The following is a 13,323-nucleotide window of genomic DNA, read 5'->3' on the forward strand; positions in this document are numbered from 1 at the left end:
CAAGCATCGGGGAAGAACCTCAGCATGTGTAGACAAGGTCTATGATGAGGAAGAAGGACGCAGAAACTGTTGAGTAAAGAGAAAGAGTTAATTGGACTGTGGCTTATTTTGAACACTCTTTTCTGTAATTTGGGGAAGAGTTAAGGGAAGATATGTGTTCTTGAGCCACAGGAGTTTGTGACCTTGGACTGAGGCATGCTTAAGCCTTGATTAGAAGAAAGATATGCAAGATCTTGATTTTGCTTTTGACAATTGGAAGAGGGTACAGTACCCTGATTAATTTCTCACTGAGTTACTGTTTGGATTTGCTCATGGTGATGCCTGATGACGTTTCATGGATCGTTCATGCTTTTTTCGAGTTTGTATTACGTGCATATCCTTTGCTTGTGGGGAGAACTACTAGCATTCCTGTTTTCGTGCAAGATCCTAAGAATTGCCCAGTTGCGAGAAGATTGCTTATAGTTATCACTGAACAAATTCTTCAGCTTCCTGAATACAGTGGAAAGAGTACAAATGCCCCTATCAGCTGACAATGTATATAGACTGGTCAGTTTGCTATTTTATTACTTGGTTGAAGAGTGTCTGCAGATTGTTGGAAGACACACAGATGTCTGCACGTTCCTAACGGATCCAAGAAATAATGCAGCATTAAATGAGATTTTGAGAGACATCATATTTCAAGTAAATGCCTATTCCGGGTTAATCTGAAAGGCTTTTTCTTCGAGGAACAGATCGAGGAATTGCTGGCTAAAAAATAACCCTTGTTTCATCCTGAAAGAAAATCATCATATCGTCCATTGAAAGGCTGATACAAGGAGTTCACTGGAACTTTGTTTTCATCGTGGAGTAAGTAGTCGGTTGACCGAGGAAGATTATCGAATGACATCAGCAGTTTCCAGAAACCAGTGCATGATGGTGTCATGTTAAAGGTTTATTTTTCCTTCTTTGGGCAATACAAATGGGAAGTATTAGCAGTAATATCATCATGCCAGACCCCGAAAGACGTCCACGTTGTGTAAAAAAATTGATGCTGTACAATCTCTTATCTCTGCATTATTTATGCTTGTGTTCTGTTCATAAGAATATTGTTTATACTCACTGTGTGAACCTCCTATTACTTAGATGTGAATGGAGCAAAAACTCATGAGAATCTTCCTAAACAGAAGGAAGGTATAAACGTGGCAACTACTAGGCAGACAAGATCCCTGTTCCAAACAATGTTGAAGAGTCTGAGGTTAATGTTACCAATATTCAAACACATGCTAAAAGTGTCTTAGAGATTATTTTTCAAAACCAGAGACAGGCTTTACAAGGGAGACGGAGGAAGTGGGTTTTGAAAGGTGAACCTACGCAGAAAATGTGTGTAACTACACCCAGTCCACTGACACATCTGCTTATGATTGGTCCAGTTAGAATGAGTTATGCTGACATGTTGTATGAAATAATCATAGCAGATCACAAGAGAAGAATAAGACTTAAGAGAGATATTGGGGAAGGTGACTTTGAGCTAAATGATTACCTGGATAGTACAGCACATTTGGTAAACAACATATGGTATCAACATATGAGGGAAGTGGAAAGAAGAACCTCAAAGGAGGAATGCTTTGTATGTGCACTCCTGCCTTATGGTATGGGGAAGTCTAAAATCTTCATAGCTATTGAAATAGATGTCCATGAAGCACATTGGGCATCATTATGAGTTTGTCGGTCCGGATACAATGGTAAACTCAAAGTTGTGCTCGCGGGTGCCTTTCATTCTGCCAGGTCTGACCTGGCAGAATAAAAGTCACTGCAAGCACAGCATGCCTGTAGCACAGGCACTGTAATGATTGGTGCCGGTGCTACAGGCATCCCCCTATGGGGCTCACATCGTAATGGGATCACCCAATTCTGGCACCTGCGAAAGGGCCATTACAGGGTCTGGAGGGGCTGGAATACCCCAGTAATTGCCCATTCGCGGGTGCCGGATTTTTAAAGCAAGTTTGGAGGTAGCTTGCCTGTATTAGAGGCATGGCTACCTCCAAACTTGTAATGAGGCCCATTGTCTTTCCCACATAGCACTTTGCCGAACAAGAGGCCAGTTTATGGGCTGAGATGTTTATCTCAAATCAGCAACTGAATGGGCAGATCCAGAGGAAGATGACTATGACCAGGACACATAGTCCTGGAAAATCTGCAGAAGAAATATGTAGATAGAAGAACATAGGCCAAATGCAGATCTGGGGATCAGGGTTATCACCAGATGGATGGGAGGAAGGAGTGGTCATCTGCAGAGCTTGGGTGGTCATTGGTTTCTACAAACCTACCATTGTCCTAGTGCAGAATGGTTGTAAGCCACTATGACCAAGACTTGCTAAACTACTGACCTGGTCGAAGAGAGGGGATGACCCTTGCAGATAGTACCTTTGGAGAGTACAAAGTTGTCCTTCAGATATAATGGCAAAAGAAACGTTGGAGCGAATTAGAACTGTGGTCAAATCTTTGATTTACCAGGAATGATACTTGGAACAGAAATAATCATGGAACACTATTGGGCTTGTGGATCCAAAGTATATATGAGGCTACCCAAGGATTAGGGAGTACGATGCTCACTAGTGACTGTTCATGTTGTAGCATTGGTGATTCCTAAAAGTCGCTTAAACCTTGACAGTTTTCCAAAAGCAGATGCTCACCTGAGGAAGAAGAGATCTGTGGAGCTGGTATGAAGAATGAAGAGAGATAACTATTTCTCAGCAAAATCTATAGAGGCTTTTGATGCTATTCCTTATGAGGACAGACTATTTAGCCATACAGCTTCAGTATTTTCATTGATCTTCATGCCGAGTGTCCAGGTTGGAGCAAATACCAAATGGATGCAGATTACCAGATGGGAATTGCTGCAGACAATCAACCCTACTATAAAGAGATTCAACGCAATCAGAGAAGAGTTGAGAGCCGTACGACTGATGACGCTTCAGAATAGATACGTCCTGGATACGATCACAGCTATGGATGGAGGTGTTTGTGCAAAAATCGGAGAATCATTTTGCATATTCATACCTTCTCATGATGACGAGAATGGAAAATTGACAAAGGCCGTAGGTATGCTGACAAAACTCCACGGCGAGATGATCGATGAAGTGGAAGACATTATTGATGAAAGCTGGTTTGGATCACTCTTTTCTTGGGTTCCACAATGGATGGCAGACATTTTTAAATTCCTTGGAGCTCTGAAACTAATGATATTGCTTGGATTTTGTGTGATCAAGATAATAATCTCCCAATGCAAGAAAACAGCCAAGAAAGCCATAGGGATGAAGATCATGATTAATGTTGAACCAGGATGGAAAGCCAAGGATTTGACAGATGAAGAAATCAGACACTTTGTAAAGGCCAGCATCCATGCACATGAGGGGACGAAGTTCTGTATCCAAAGAATCATAAGAAGTACCTGGGAAGATGGATCTATTGTAGTCCAAATGGACAGTGCAGTCTCATGACATTGAACAAAGATGAGCATGTGAAATCAGAAGGATGCCTGAAAGGAGTTATAAAGATATGGGTCCCAAAGAAGTTCTTCTTCAGATCAGGATATCTGGATGTGAAGGATGATGAGAGAGTGGTCGATAAATCGCCTAGATGGGGGAGTGTAGAGGAGGAGCCAAGTACCCCCACCTCAACCACCTCACCCATATTACCTATATGTTGGGAGCCGGGATGTGGGACACGTGCGGTACCAATGAAAATAATGATATCTAAGAGAATAATGGAGTCAAGGTTCCCATTAAGAAAACCATGCTTGCATACAAGAAAATATGATGGCCGTTTGAGTTAAATCATGTAAGAAGCAGAGTAAATGAATGGTCTAGATGAATGGTGACTTCACACAGAGCAGAGCTGACGTGCCTAGAAACAATGCAGAGACCAGAGAATGCAGATATTCTATAAGGCATCAAGAAAGTATCAAGGATAAGTGATATCTTGGGATCAAGGTGTAGAAGCTTATGCCATAAAATGGATGAAGATACCAAGTGTACAGATACAAAAAGAAACGGAAGCAGACAAAGTATTCTTGAGGCTAGCTTTATAGTGAATAGGTTGCGCCATGCGCCAATATATGCATAAAGAGTAAATGATGGATGTTTCCACTACGGGTTATAGCAGAATAGGACTAAAAAAGGAATGCTCTTCTCAATGTGTCGCATTAAGAAAACACATGACTTAAAAGTGAATCTCGAAGGGCGAGGCTGGATGAGCCATGAAGCCAGGCCAAGAAGCTAAGGTCTTATTAGGATGAAGTTAACTAGCATTGGATACAAAATCGTGTGGAAGAACAAGCTCCTGTTCAGAAGGCATGAACAAACAAAGATGTCAGATGTCTATTAAAAAATCGTATTTTAAAGACAGTAAAAACTAAAAATCATGGTCTTCAGTCACTTGGAAAGATGAAGATGGACGAGCAAGATGCTCACAACTATGCATGAGGGCAGAGCATGCCTTCACGCCCCTGATTCTCCACAGTACAGAACAAACTCAAGGCCGAGCTTCAAAGCCTAATTGACTACGCTGGCCACTGAGGTGATGATGGATTGATATGCTAATTGGTGGGAAGCTGGGGTTAAGACAAGCTCACCAGCACCTGGAAGTCCAATCTGCATGCTGCTAGACGTAAGTGCAAAGGTACTGACAAAGGTTAGAGTGCCAACCAACTGTAGGGGACCGCGTAATTAAGGGTCCTATAGTTTGTGTAGACAATGGGATGTTGTGTATTTAGTGACGTTCATAGTGGCCATTTTGAGGGGAGGGCTCAGTTGCCCCACCTGATGTTAAGAAACCTATCACTTTCACTCACTTTCCCATACTAGTATAGATCATATATTTAGATGTTCACTAAGAGCCTATCACAGTTGCCATCAGGTTTTTGTAGTTTGCCAGGTAGGATGACGTTGGTCGGGACGCAGGTCAAACGTCAATGATGACATGTTTTGGATATAAACATTCAGTTTTTTATGAAAGTATTGAGTATTGAGCGAATTGGTTGATGTTCGTTATGCTCCCTGTTTTAGACAATTACAAATAAAACAGCAATCCTTTTTACCAAATAACTGAGTCATTTTGATTATTGATGTTTGAATAACTTCTGCATCCCCATCCATCTTCAGGGTAATTGCTACTCATATTAAAGGACTGAGGTTATTCTGTTCACTAGTGTAGGTTTTATGGCAAAAACAAGAATACAGATGGTGCGTGCAAGATGGTGATATGCCTGCTGCACTCATGTTGCTGTTAGGCAAGGTAGAGACCTTTGTCGGGCATGTTTCTAGTTCTGTAGAGATTGTTCCTCAGCTGATAAACTGGCCTCATATTTCTAAAAGATGTGCTCCTCATGCTTTTGATAATATAGCAGTCATTCATAGGAGGCAAATTTAGCAGTTTCTGGTAGCCATTCTTCCACGGTTGGTGTGTGTGTTTTCCTCCAGTGTCTGAAAATACATTGTTTGGCTACTATGAGGATTGTACATAGCCATTTCTGTTCACGATTAGATAATAGTTGTTCCTCTGCTAAGTCATGCATTAGTACCAGTTGCTTTGTGTCCTTCATTGGTCTCGCCAGGGAGCGACTGATGTTTAGAAAGACTCTTGTCCAGTATTTTTGGAGGTACGGGCAGTCCCAAAGTATGTGGCATATGCCCAATTGTGTCTTTTTTGCAGTTCCAGCATGCCCATACTGTTTGTTGTCGGTGTCCTGGGAGTTTAGAGAGATTCTCTGGAGTCAAATGCCAATGGTGCAGTATTTTGAAATGGAACACCATCTACCTCTCTTCTCTTAGGCCTGTGATATTTCGGGATTGGATTTTCACCTATTTTGCCTCTGAATATGTGCAGTTCACTTCCCCATTTCATCTTTAAAGAGGAGGCAGTGCTTGTGTTGTATCTGAGACTCACTGGGGTTTTATAGCAGGCTGAGACTATTCCTCAGTTGTCTCCCCGCGTATTGATAATCGCTGCTAAAGGTTTCGTCCTGAGCTTCAGTATTGCCTTTGCTAAGCAGCTTTTCAGTTTCAAGTATTGCCATTCATGTTTGTCCTTCAGGTGAACGCGTTGTTTCAGGGCTGAGAAGGGTTGTATGCTAGTTTTGGGCTGTGCCAAATGTCCCGTATGAATCGATGCCTCTGGTAGCCCATTCTGGCTAGTAAAACATTTTATTTTCCAGTCTGAGACAGTTATTGAGCGCTAATGGTGCTTTGTGATGTATGTATGGGTCAACTTGAATCATTGTATGCACCTTTTCCCAGCTGTGGGTTGTGGATGCTAATATCACATTCCCATTGGCACAATTTTTCTTCCTGTGCATCGTCTTGCCATGATGCAGCCTTGTGGTGCGGTCACGCTCTAGCTCCTTCCATAATGGTTTGTATTTTGTCCTGGGGAAAAGGGTGGTTTAGGGGGATATGTGGAAGGCCAAATTGTACAATTCAGCATTGGGTACTGCCAGACCTCCCAAGGTGGATGCCGTGTGGACCTTGGCTGGGCTGACTCTTGGTCTAATTGGGTTCCAGATACAATTCTTGGTTTCTCTCAGCTCAGTTCACATCCATTTTCTTTCTGGCTGTAATGGTAGCATCCCAGAACATAGTTTAATTGGCATTATCATCCTTTTCACTGTTTTAATCTTGCTCCAGAAAGATAAGCTTAATGCTTTCCAGCGTTCCATGCCCGCCGTTATATTTCCTCATAATGGGAGCAGTTCATCCGGTATTATGTTCCTTAACCCCGGGTTAATATGAACCCTTGAAATTTCATCCCCTTTAATTCCTTTAGAAGTTGTGCTGATTGACGTGTGCTTTGGGTGTGCCTCTGGATAGGTTCTATGTGATTCCTTCACATTTTTATCATCGAAGTTGAAATACATTTTCTTTTTTACTGGAAGATTTTGCTGCAAATATTTGGGGGGACACCCCCTGCAGGACCCCCCTTAAATCCCATACATTCATTATTCACCTAAACCCACCCCTGCATATATTTGCGGCACAATCCATTGTATGAAGATTGATGATTTCTACCACAATGAAATATACTGCAGCAAAATCTCCCTATCCCTCTGGATATAGGCATTGCCTCGCATTTTTGCCTGTTGATCTTTTATCTCAAGAACTTGGAGAATGTTTCAATTGTTTGCATCAGTGTGGCCGTTGGCTCATCAGAATTGGACTATATCATCTGCATACAGTTTCAGTTTTAGTAAGCCTGCTGGTGTATTGACTCCTTTAATCACATAATTTTGTGGAATGACTGCTGAGAGCTTTCAAATGCTCAGTTAAATAACAGAGGGGATAGATTGCAGCCTTGCCGTGTGCCTAGTCCAATGCTGAATGCACCAGACAAGTGACCATTGCAGCATACTCCGGTTGTAGGCTGTGACTATAGAAGCTTTACCTTTTTGATGAAACACTCGCCAAGGCCGATTCTTGATAGGGTTCAGAACATTTATTCCCACTGTAACCTGTCAAATTCTTTCTCGGCACCTAATGACAGCCAGAATGGGGTAGTTTGCGTCTCTCCTATTCCATAATACATGAAGGATTTCCTCATGTTATCTCTGGCCATTTTGCCTGGGATGTATCCAACTTGTGCAGGATCTACTAGAAGTGGTAGGTAAGGTTGCAAGCGATTGGCTAGTACTTTTGCTATAATTCTGATTTCTACATTAATGAGTGAGAATGGTCGATAATTGCAGCATTTTGTGTCGTTTCTTCCTAGTTTTGGGAAGCACTGATATGAGGGCTCTGTAAAATTCTTTAAGAAGATATCCTTTCCTTTCTGATTTGATTAAGAGGTCAGTAAGTATGGGTACAATGAGGGTGTCACAGCCTTTGTAGTTTACATAGGGAAACCATCTTTCCCAGGAGATTTACTAGAGGCCATATCCTTCTGGGCTTTCCTGATTTCCTGCTCGGAGAATCGTGACCCTAAGTTCTGTTTCATCTCTTCGTCCAGTGAGTTTAAAAATATGTTATCCATGAAAAGGAGGCTTTGTTCTAGTTGGGCATTACTGTCGTCCTCGTAGAAAGTAGAGAATTGGTTTGTTATTTCTGTTGGGTGTGAACAAATCTGTTCGGTATCACTGACTAGGTAGGGTACATTTGCTGTGCTTTGCTACTTTTTTAGTTGGAATGCCAAAAGCCTTCCTGCTTTCTCCCCTTGCTCATAAAGTCAATGCTTGAGATGGAACAGAGCATATTCTGCTTATTTGGTGTGCCATCAGCAGAGGTTTTATTTTTCATGAATAACTTTTGTGAGTACGGTTGGATTGGGGGACTCGGTATTTTGTGCCATAAGATTCTTAGGGCTATGTACTAGTTTGTTTGTTTTATTATTTATAAGGCGCACCAGACCCGAGGGTATCTGGGCGCGGAAAAGAGGCAAGAAAATTCTCAGCTTGGTTACAGTGCTGTACACAAGTATACTATAGGGCGGTAGTTAGAGGTATATACAAAAGTCGATAGAACTAAGAAATTATATACAAGTAGAACAAGATATTACTTGGTATGTTGTCTATGAGAAGACCTAGTTTTGGGCATGCTCAACCTCTCATATGGTGCAAGTAAACAAACAGAGGTTGGTGTGTGCTGCAGTAATGAGGCAGAGTTGGAGACTTCTCACAGTCACCTAAACAGAGAAACCAAAAGCAGTGCAACCTCACATTCCGCGCTCAATGAAAGGGTGTGGGACCAGTTTTGTAACCATGCGCCATCTGGCTTGATTTATTGAAATAAAATATAATTTATTGATATGTTACCTTCACATATCTTACAAAGGAACCGAAAGCTAGGTGTTTCCAATTGGTTTATGGAACCTCAGATAACACTCTGATAAACAGTTTAATAATCAGTAAATTGTCAAAAAACACTCAAAGCTTATCATAAGAGTCGCATGCTTCAAATTACACAGAATGACAAAAAAATGCTATAAGAGTCATCATGCTCCAAAGTACACAGAATGACAAAGAAACGCCTACACATGTTTCAACCCTCTAGGGTCGTCATCAGGGCAAAAGATTTATACTGTTTACACTTTGAAATTTCATTTCAGAACGTTGAAGAAGTATATTACCAAAGTTCCAAAGTGACATAATACATTAATTGGATGTAGCATTTATATGTAACATTTGTATACATATCAGGGAGAAGATTGCAGGCTAGAGGGGATAGATATCAACAGGAATGGAAGGGAAGAAGAACAAGAAAGAACAAAAAAGAGAGAAAGAAATGAAGAGAGAGTTATTTGATGCAAGTATTGGGTTTGCTATATTTTGTACACTGTACTATCCTGGACGCTCAATGCATTGGGGATTTATCTTCAAATGTAAACTAGTTCAGAATCTCAAATGGGGTATGGGTTTATTCCCAGATTTCAATATACAGATCTTAAGCATATAGCTTGGCCGTGTTTATGCTTTCCCAATTAGCAAATTATGATAGAGGTAGACTAGGGATAATGTGCATAGATCACCCAGACCATGGCAGTCATTGATAATTTAAGAGTATTCATGAAATGTACCTGCATCAGGAATGCCCAAATTGGATTTAAGCCGCATTGGATGGTTTGTTCCACGTTCCATATTTGCATATCATTGGCATATAGCCTATCTGTGTTTGCTCTTACCCAAAAAGCAAAATGTGACAAGGATAAGATCTAAATAAAAAAGCGTAATTTGCACAGACCATTGTGTTCATTAGTGATCTGAGACGATTCAAGAAATGTACCTGTATTGAGATTCAGCGATGTTGATAATATATTGTTTAAAGTTGTAATGCCACACATGTGATTCAAAGGCTGACTCAATCAATAGTTGCACAATTGCCTGTAACGTGAGTAGAGAATGCAAAGTTTTTTTGTTGTTATAATGTAAGCCCTCTGAAGGGTAAAGCATTTGTCTGTAAATATTTCGTCATGCACTATCGCGATATTCTTAAGTTATAATGTCTTACCTTGCCGATGTCATAAGAAGAAAAAATGGCACGTGTAGAATTATTCAAGGCAAGGGGGTTTACGTTTGGGCTGGTTTAAATGCATCTGTATTTGAATGTAAAAGATACGTGCATTTAGAAAGCAGTGAGTCTCATAAAGACTGCATTGGTTGCTGCATTGCCGTGTTGCCTAGCGTAACAGCTGGCTACTCGTGGAGAGGGGCATAACTCACCCTATCATTCGTATTCTGTCTCTCCTTTGTAGACTGCATAATTGCAGCTTGTGAATGTGGGTCGGCTCGGGTGCAAGTGGTGCATGCGTTTACTGCCTTTGCCTAATATCCAAGACCACTTATAGGTCACGTGGAAATGTCACCTGATAAGCACCAGTCGTTACAGCAACCCCAACATAAACATCACGAAAAACCCAGAAGGTTGCATAATATTTGCTAAAAAATTAAGCTGAGAGTACCATGGCCAAGTAATTCATTCACTCGAATGGAGTGACATGGAATGTTATGATCATTGTGTTTACCTAGTCCTTTTTTCGTGGTGGTGGTTCATCCGCTACCCGTAACAGTTGCTTACTGAATTAAATGTTTGAATTCTATTTAAAATGAGAGCCTGTGTACCATCCAACCTCTAATCATTTATGTCTGGGTGAAAAATGCCATGTAAGAGTGCATCTGTTTTTAAATGTAATACCTGTTACCATTCAGGACATAAAAAGATGTAGAGGATCTGGATATGTCTAATATCATATTTGCGTGTCTGACCACATGCTAAAGAAGAGAATAGTGGCTTCACAGGACCACACATTTTTGTGCTGTTATAAATGGAATAGACTGGCAAAAAAGGATTGCCTGTCCTCCAAAAAGTACGGGTTTGTTAATGTACCTAATGTTAGATTATATTTACTGGACACATTTATTAGAGAAAAAGGAAAGCTTATGTGAATCTTAAAGAATATACACCAGAGTGTTCAAATGGCGGAATTCAGAGTAAGAAAATTTTAAGCAAGAACATTTTTAGGCAAGAACATTTTTGGGACAGATAGCAAGCGTTGGAGTCTATAAAAATACATTCAGCTCATGCTCTTGGTTTAGTCCCAGTTTCAAACAGTGCAATTTGCATATCATGCGAGCCTCTTGTTGTCGTAGCATAAGTTGTCTGTCACCTCCCCTTGCATGTTGCTTGATTTGTTGTAGTCCTATGAACCTGATATCCTTATGATGGTCCGATTGATGCTGCCCTTGCCAGTGTGCGACAAATGCAAGTTTTGGGTCCTGGCTGTTAAGCTTCAAAAGGTGTTCATGAATCCTGATAAGCAGTTTTTGGATTGTACTGCCTATGTAGATCTTTTTGCATACACATTGAATACCATAAATGATAAAAACAGAACGGCAGTTGATAAAGTCTGTGATCTTGATTTGTAAGCCTCCATGGCACGTGAAAACCTTAGTCGGGGACAGTGCGAATTGGCAAAAGTTGATTGTGCCACATTTGTGAAAACCAATCGGTTTAGTGAAGGGAGACATCCAATTAAGCTGCCTGATGGGGTCAGATCTTAAGAAAGAGGGACTGAGGAGAGTCCTCACATTTGGCAATTTGGTAAAGGTAATATTCGGTTTGGCTGAAATGTATTGCTCCACATCTGTATCCAATTGCAAAATAGGCTAATGTTTTTGGAAAATATAAAACAAAAACGTACAGTCTTGTGAGTATTTTGTAATGAAATTGACGTGTTCTGGAATGTCTTTATTTTTGGTCTTTGCCGTCTGGGATAATAGTTGCGAACGGTCAGCTTTCTCTATATTTTTTGCTGCATTTCGCACAATATGCCTTTGATACCCTCTTTCTCTAAATCTGGCTTCAATCGACTTAGATTCTTCAACTAATATTTCATCTTTACTGCAATTCCGTCTGCTTCGCAAAAATTCCCCTCTGGGAATATTATGAATAACGCTCTTTCTATGACTGCTAGCCGCATGTAGGATTGCATTTACAGCTGTCTTTTTACGATATGTGCGAGTCTGAATGGCATTGGATACAATATTGATTTGAAGATCTAGAAATACAATTTCCGTGGCATGTATGTGTCCTGTAAACTTAATACCAAAGCTGTTCTGATACAAATGTTGTAAAAAATTGCCATAACTTTCTTGATTCCCAGACCAGATGACAAAAACGTCATCAATGTATCTTTTCCAAGTATTTATGAAATGATGGAAGGGGTTATTTTGAAAAATGTGTTGATCTTTGAAGAAGGCCATAAAGAGATTCACTAGGGAGGGGGCATATTTAGCCCCCATTGCAATCCCCTTAGTTTGGGAATAGTAGTTGCCATTGAAAATAAACTGATTGTGTTTCAAAGTAAAATCCCAAAAACATTTCAACATTTGCATATGCATGGAATGTGAAGCCAAGAAAGTTCTGGATTTATAATTGATTGTCTCAAGGGCTAGATTGTGTGGAATTGACGAATACAAGGCAGTTACATCTAAGGTGGCTAAGGGGTAGTGTGCTCCCCACGAGATTTCATTCAAAACTTTTAAAGGTATGAGTGGTGTCCTTTAGAAATGCTGGTAAGGTAGGCACTAGGTGTTTGATACCACACTCAATATATTCTGCCAGACCTTCTGTGGCCCCTCCTTGCCCACTCATAATTGGGTGTACTGATGGTAAGTGTAAGAAAGGTTTAAATATTGCCACACTTATCAGCTTCCTTTATGAGGATTGTGCTATCATCCAACAGATCATGGTGTGCTAAACGCTCCAAGTTAGTTAAATTGCTTTTTTCGCTTGTAAAACTTCTGTGTTGCCCATCAATGTGTTTATGTATTTCATTTGTGATGGATCTATAGAAAATATCAATGGCATTCTCACCCGTAGGTGGTGACATAAATTTAGACCGATTTTTATGTTCAATTATATCCATGTTACGCTGGTGAATGCCCAGCTCACTTTGAATGTCGCTCAAAGGTTTGCTATTTTCTTCAGCTAAGTTAGCAAGCAAATGTATATTCTCAAATTCCTGATTGCTTCTATTGCTGATTGACGGTATGTAAAAAGCTGGTTTGTAAAATTTCGGTTTGTTATAGAAAAATTATTTGAGTTTCAAATTCGTAGCGAATTTGTATAGGTCTATCTGGACTTTTGTCATGTCAGAGGTGGCACTTGGGGCAAAGGAGAGGCCATAGTTCTAAGCAGCCAGTTGTTGTGCAGAAAGTTGTATGTCAGATAAATGAATTACTAGGTCTTTAGTATTGGTATGCTCCTGTGATTTTTTAGACTTGATCTTGTAAATCTTTTGTGCGTATCATTGGTGTGCCCTCTGTCTTGCTCCTCTTCCGGTTCCTCCTCTGAAGTGGTG

This window comes from Ambystoma mexicanum, chromosome 5q (assembly GCF_040938575.1).
Source record: "Ambystoma mexicanum isolate Mex_15411 chromosome 5q, UKY_AmexF1_1, whole genome shotgun sequence".
NCBI lineage: Eukaryota > Metazoa > Chordata > Amphibia > Caudata > Ambystomatidae > Ambystoma > Ambystoma mexicanum.